General features: G+C 44.1%; 1 protein-coding gene across 3 annotated transcripts in view; it reads left to right on the top strand.

Annotated features, from left to right (window-relative positions):
- FBXO34 (F-box protein 34) overlaps window positions 1-5,646 on the top strand; it is a 35,928-nt gene that overhangs the window by 6,196 nt on the left and 24,086 nt on the right. Inside the window, exon 1 of one of the 3 annotated variants that reach the window (XM_072429078.1) lies at window positions 1,370-1,618. The exons of 1 other annotated variant lie outside the window; for it this stretch is intronic. The gene's annotated coding sequence lies outside the window, so the exon portion shown is untranslated. Of the gene's footprint in view, window positions 1-1,369; window positions 1,619-1,899; window positions 1,995-5,646 lie in introns of those variants that run through there. One more of the 3 variants, XM_072429080.1, reaches the window with a different exon arrangement.

The following is a 5,646-nucleotide window of genomic DNA, read 5'->3' as shown; positions in this document are numbered from 1 at the left end:
AATCCAACCATTCAAGTCCATGCCTTGGAGTAGTACAGCTGAGGGGGAGTGCTGGAACTCCTTCTTCATTGAAATAGCGCCGCTACTACAATTCCCGGCATTACTTGTGTCTAAAAAACAGGCAGGAGCCACGTGGGCAAAGGCAGAGAGCCCGCTGATACATAGACGTGAGTGATGCTGGGAGTTGTAGTAGCTGCACTATTTTAATAGAGAGGCAGGCCAGCTGCAGTTTATATTGAGGATTTCTTTGGGGGGCCAAAAAAAAGGACGTTGGGGGCCAATCTGGCCCCCGGGGCCAGAGTTTGAAACCCCTGGCCTAGGCGATCAAGAATAAAGCTGCGTACACATGTCAGATTTTTATCGCCCGATAATCAGCATCGGCCAGATATCGGGCGAGAATCTGGCGTACAGTCGGCGTCGTTCCTGGCGGATCCACGAACGACGAGCGATCCTAATGCAGAGGAAGGGGGAGAGCGCGCAGCAGGGTGCCGCTCCGTCGTTCTCCCCCTCCCCTCTTCATAGAGCAGAACGGTGCTGTATGTACAGCACCGTTCATGCTTTGTGTAGTCTTTTGTCGTTGGAAAGGATCGTGAAAGATCCTTTCCAACGACAAAAATTGCACGTGTGTACGCAGCTTAAGGGGTGGTGCTGGACCTTTTTTTTTTTTTTTTTAAATAAAAGGGTGTTGCACTTAAAAAAAATAAAAAACAAACAGAACTTTTACTTAACATAAAAGGGTTGTCTACTGAATTTAAGTACGCTTTAAGAGCTGAGCTCATCAGTAACATATTGTAACTGTTTGCTGACCAAGACAAACTCTGCAGTTGTTTCTTTTTGTATATCAAAGCATAGCTTTCTCCAAAATGTCTAGGCTCTGAGGTTTTTTTTCTGAGGTTTCCACGCTGACTAATATTATGTTGAGACAAACATCTGTCCTAATTGCATTTTTTTTTTTTAAATATTGTACCTGTTCCAACTTACATACAAATTCAACTTAAGAACAAAAACTACGATCCCTATCTCTCGGGAACTACTTTTTTTATTAGGTAGAGATGGTCATGCAAAAAACTTGTGTGTGCAATTAGCATGCTCACACTGCAGCTACAAAGTACAATTGGCTCATTTTCAAATCAAAAAATGCTAATTGTACTCTGTAGCTGCAGTGTGAGTATGCTATGCCTGGAATAATAGGAGGCACAGCTCTGTGTCACGTGATTCCTGACCCTGGCACAAGGTGGAAGCGCGCCCCCTTTTCCATGTACAGCTATGGCAGCAATGCGCGCACCCATGGCCAGGTAATCTCTCCAATCAGAAGGGCCATTGGAAAGGGCGGGTTTAAATTTGAGTGACAGAAGGCCCGGCCCTATAAGAGGCTGTCGCTCGGTTTCTTGTGGTGACGTAGAGTTTGTCTCCTTTTCCTTCCCATTCCTCCGCTCTCGGGGTTCTCAGGATTATATTGTTGTCTTTTCCTCCCGGGATCCGGGTAGCGTAGGAATTATCTCCGGTGATACCGAGCTCAGGGCGGGTCGAGCTTGCGTTGTGTAAGGCGGCCCGCCGTCTCCTTCCTCTCCTCACGTCTCGCCTCTGTCTGAGGCCGCCGCTCACACAGACATACGAGGTAAGAGGAGCTCGGGAGCGGGCCCGGTTACAGCTTAGTGTTGGAGGAGAGGCCTCAGCCTCGGGTTTTCCTGCTCACTAAGGATGGGAGGGAGGGGGTGTTGTTCTGGCTGCCTCTGTCTGGGAGGTATAAAGGGGTCATAAATGTCATCTCTGCCTATATTTATAAGGTATGACTGTATCCAAGGGCAACCGTCATCCAATCAGGGACACCCATGGGTCTGATGTGCTCAGGGGTTCCTGAATATGGCCTCTGTTCTTTATTCTGGGGCTGTACATACCTGCCTGGTCCATATTGCTGCTGCCTGGTCCAATATTGGTGCTGTACATCATACCGGATCCATGGAGTGTTACTGCCAGGGCCAGGATTGTGCTGGGTGAGCTTCATCCATATCTACTGCCAGTTGTCTATTGGAAAATAAATATATATGGATGTGTGCGACACAATTGTGCCCAATCTGTGGCCCTCTGGCATGTGCGTCCATCTAAACCAGGTGGATCTACGCCCTTGGTGGCCAAGCTGTGGCATGTGTGTCCCTTTGGATCCAGGATTATCTACACCTGCCATGCCCAACCTGTTGCCCCTTCGTACTTATCATTCAAACCTATAGGTTCCTATAGACCAGATATAGCTATGCCCTGGCTTCCCTACCTGTGGACCTTTTGATGCTTTTTGTGTGTACCTTTGAATCCATAAAGCCCAGGTGTATCTATAGGGGTGTTGCTAACCTATGCCCCTCTGGTACTTATCATGCGGTTGATTCCTGTAGATTGGGCACCAAGGGTACAGATACACCCAATCTGTGGCTCCTTGACACTTATCGTTCAATCCTAAACTAGACATAACTGCACCCTTGGTTCCTATCCTGTGCATCCCTTTGGGAATACCAAAGCTAGGTATATCTATGCCCTTGGTGCCCAACCTTTGTTTTTCACTTTGCATCCATCTAGCCCAGGTGTACTACAGTTTTGGTGGCCACCCTATGACTTCTTAACACCTATTATGCAATGCTATGGGTTTCTCTAGACTAAGCATATCTACAACCTTGCTTCCCAATCTGTGGACCTTTGGCAGTTATTGTGTGTCCCCTTGGATCCATCTAGCCCAGGTGTATCTAAGGTCTTGGTGCCTAACCTGTGCCCTTTTGGCACTTATCATGCAATCCTGTTGATCCCTGTAACCCAGATGTATCTCTGCCCTTGACGCACAGCCTGTTGTTTTTTGGCATTACCTATCCATCTCTTTGGGTCCCTTTAGACCAGATGTATCTATGCCCAACCTATGGGCCCAATCATATTAATCTCTGCATTATGCGTCTTAGTGGGTCCAATTAGACCAGATGTATCTATGCCCAACCTTTGGCACTTATCATGCAGTCTTATTGAACCCTGTAGACCAGGTGTATCTTCAACCTTTCTTTCTGCCTTTCTGTCATTTGGCATTAACTTTGAATCTTGTTGTATGTATCTTTGCCCTTGATGCCAAACCTTTAGCCCCTATGTGCCATTTAATCCTGCATCTTATGGAGGAAAATTAAATCTAGTGCAGGCATGTATTGTGCAGGAACTGTAGGGAGCAGAAACATAGAACAATATTACTTCCAGACATTTTTTAAGCTGGGTGGGGAGCAGCTTCTGTATTGTGACCAAACTTTTCATTATTGACCCATAAACAGCCGGGTGGTTACAGAAACCTGCTGGGTGGTGTGCCCAGCTAAAAGGTTCTGGGAGAACACTGATGGAAGTATTGATTCATAAACTGCGCTGTCATAGCGTTGATCTCGGAAAGTCTTGTGTAGTTTGTCTCCAATGTGTGACTGTCTTAAAGCTTGTCCCCATTCTGCAACATCTCTAATGCATTTATAGCATGCCTGTAGCAATGTTCTCCCCAGCCCATTTAGCTGGGTGCAGCACCCGGCACTTTTCACTAACCACTCGGCTATTCTTGGGTGGTTACTGAAGAAATGGTTCACAATACAGGGGCTGTCGCCCACCTACAATTTCTTCTCACCCTGTTTAAAATATTTTCTGGGTTGAACACTACATAGTCTATGAAAAGCTCCTGTTGTATGTCTGTAGCAGAACATTCACTAAGTGCGATCTGTAGCCCATTGATGATATATGGGGTGCTCTTGAGCCACCCTTAGATCGAGTAAGTTGACCACCTTTGAGCTACACAATGCTTGTATGTCCTTATGCATCTGTCAGCATTCGTGAAAGTAGGACTGTGTGCCTTAGAATGTGAGCCCTGGAACTTATAAATAGTTAATCAAAGAAGTGTTTGTTTGGAGGGTTGCCGGTTGCCGCTGTGCACAGAAAATCCTAATGCTGGCTGTATATGTAGTGATCAGTAATGTACAGGGCTACGTAATTTTGGCAATATATAAAAACAGTTTAATAATAATAAATCTCCTGACATGGCCAGGGCTGTCTACCAACTTTTGATTCCGAAATGTCTGAACAGATTGATGACCTAGTGCAAACTGTTCAACCTATTCTTGGGTTGATATTGAGTTGTGACGATATGTTTGGTTAATTTTGTGATGAAAGTTGCTAAAATTCTGATGAATGTATGGCAGGTGAATGAAGCTTTTACTAAAATGATTACTGGAGGATTCTCCTGATAAGGTCATGTTCATGAATATACTCGCACCAATTTTCTACCTATTAAAAATGGATTTGGTGACTAGCTTTTGATTGCAAAGACGTTTAAACAGGTTGATAACCTTTTAGCATCAGCTGCTTTTATAGGGCAGGTGACAGCAAGTTGATGGAGCTTTCTATAAGAGCTGCTTACATATGGAAAGTTCATTTTAATTGTCTAAAATAGGTTTCTTTGGTTTTTTCCTAGAAATTGTGGTTGTATTTGTGACAGGGTCCCTCTTTTTTTTATAGTTGGGTTTTTTTTTTGTACTGCAGGGGATTAAAACGTAGTCAATATGCTGTCTATCATATGCAGTGCAGATGCACGGGACTGTTGCAGAACCAGTCCAGGGACAATTTCCCATTAATCCCCAGTGCCTGGTCATGGGATTTGTGACGTTCAGATCAAACAATTGGAGAAAATGTTCCCAGTGGAGTTATCTGTGACACCTTACAATAGATTGATATATTTTTTGGGAAGTGACATTTGTAAAAAATGTGCTTGATCATGTCTTCTGGGGTGCAGATCTTGCTGGTTTTCACATTGATGCCCCCAGTTCACGAGACAGCTGGTTGAATGGTAGCAGTGTATAACCAGTGTGTTCTTTAAACTGAGAAACAACAAACTAGCCCATTCTCCTACAACAGAACCAGTGCCCAAATTCTTGATCACGAACCTGAATTATTATTAAACTTGTTATTATTAAACAGTATTTATATAATGCCAACATATTACGCAGCACTGTGCATTAAATAGGGGTTGCAAATAAAAGACCCATACAGACCGTGATGCAGGAGGAGGAGAAGACCCTGCCCTGAAGAGCTTACAATCTAGGAGGTGGGGGAAAGTAACACACAATAGCAGGGGAATGTAGTTATGATGGTAAGGAGCGATTATGGAGAATACTTAAATGTCAGCCTTGCACCCCATGGCCTAGTTGTTCTGATCAATGCTAAAACCCCCAATGTTTGCTGGTAAATGTTTACACTGCCATAAGTTGCATATTCTCCTATGTCCTAAAGAACCCGGATTGTAAAGTAGTCTGGGTTTCAGGGGGCGAAGGACAACTAAGGCACTGAAAGATGCTTGGCATACAATAAAGGAAGTGGGTTGCCCCCTCATCCCATTCCTTTTTTGGCCATCTTTACCTTATCCATTTTTGGTGATCATGTTCTTAATATACTGAACAGCCAGGAATTCTGTTGAAGGAAGAAATGTCCATGAAAAACTTTTTTTCATTGATGGTGGGGCCAAGGTGTCTGTAATAGTTTGAAATCTTTCAGCTTATAATGATTTGGTTATTTTTACTTTTAATTGAAGCTGTAAGTTGAGTTTGATCAGACATGGAATGTTCTTTTGCTTATTTTATCAAAAGGCTGCCCACA

This window comes from Pyxicephalus adspersus, chromosome 12 (assembly GCF_032062135.1).
Source record: "Pyxicephalus adspersus chromosome 12, UCB_Pads_2.0, whole genome shotgun sequence".
In the NCBI taxonomy this organism is placed as follows: Eukaryota; Metazoa; Chordata; class Amphibia; order Anura; family Pyxicephalidae; genus Pyxicephalus; species Pyxicephalus adspersus.
Note: the sequence above shows the minus strand (reverse complement) of the source record. Positions and strands in the feature narration are given on the sequence as shown.